This window comes from Penaeus monodon, chromosome 27 (genome assembly GCF_015228065.2).
Source record: "Penaeus monodon isolate SGIC_2016 chromosome 27, NSTDA_Pmon_1, whole genome shotgun sequence".
In the NCBI taxonomy this organism is placed as follows: domain Eukaryota; kingdom Metazoa; phylum Arthropoda; class Malacostraca; order Decapoda; family Penaeidae; genus Penaeus; species Penaeus monodon.
This window is the reverse complement of record NC_051412.1, coordinates 37,853,821-37,854,133: the sequence shown is the minus strand read 5'-3', so window position 1 is coordinate 37,854,133 and position 313 is coordinate 37,853,821. Positions and strand designations below refer to the sequence as shown.

General features: G+C 44.7%; 1 protein-coding gene across 1 annotated transcript in view; it reads left to right on the top strand.

Moving 5' to 3' along the window:
* The window catches only part of LOC119590839, a gene marked incomplete at its 5' end in the record, with an annotated part of 14,811 nt that overhangs the window by 2,609 nt on the left and 11,889 nt on the right, over positions 1-313 (top strand).

Sequence of the window (313 nt, the reverse complement as noted above, 5' to 3'; positions counted from 1 at the left end):
CTGTCTTGTAGGAAAAAATTAAGTGAAATTAAAGGAAATGAAAGTTGGAATTTGCCAGTGTATTTGTGTTAGTTAAAACCGTATCTCCCTTTGCGCTTGTCACCCCTTGACCTCTCGGGGGGGGGGGGGTACTTCCGGGGGGAGGGGGGAAGAGGGCGGTGTGGGAAGGCCCGAGAAACATAAGTCATTTGTATTGTATTATTTATGTGTACAGGCTGTGTTTAATGGATTTTGATATGTGTAATGTACGTGTGAGAGAGAGACACGCACAGACATGCTTCGTATGTGTACATCGTTCACCATACACATCCAT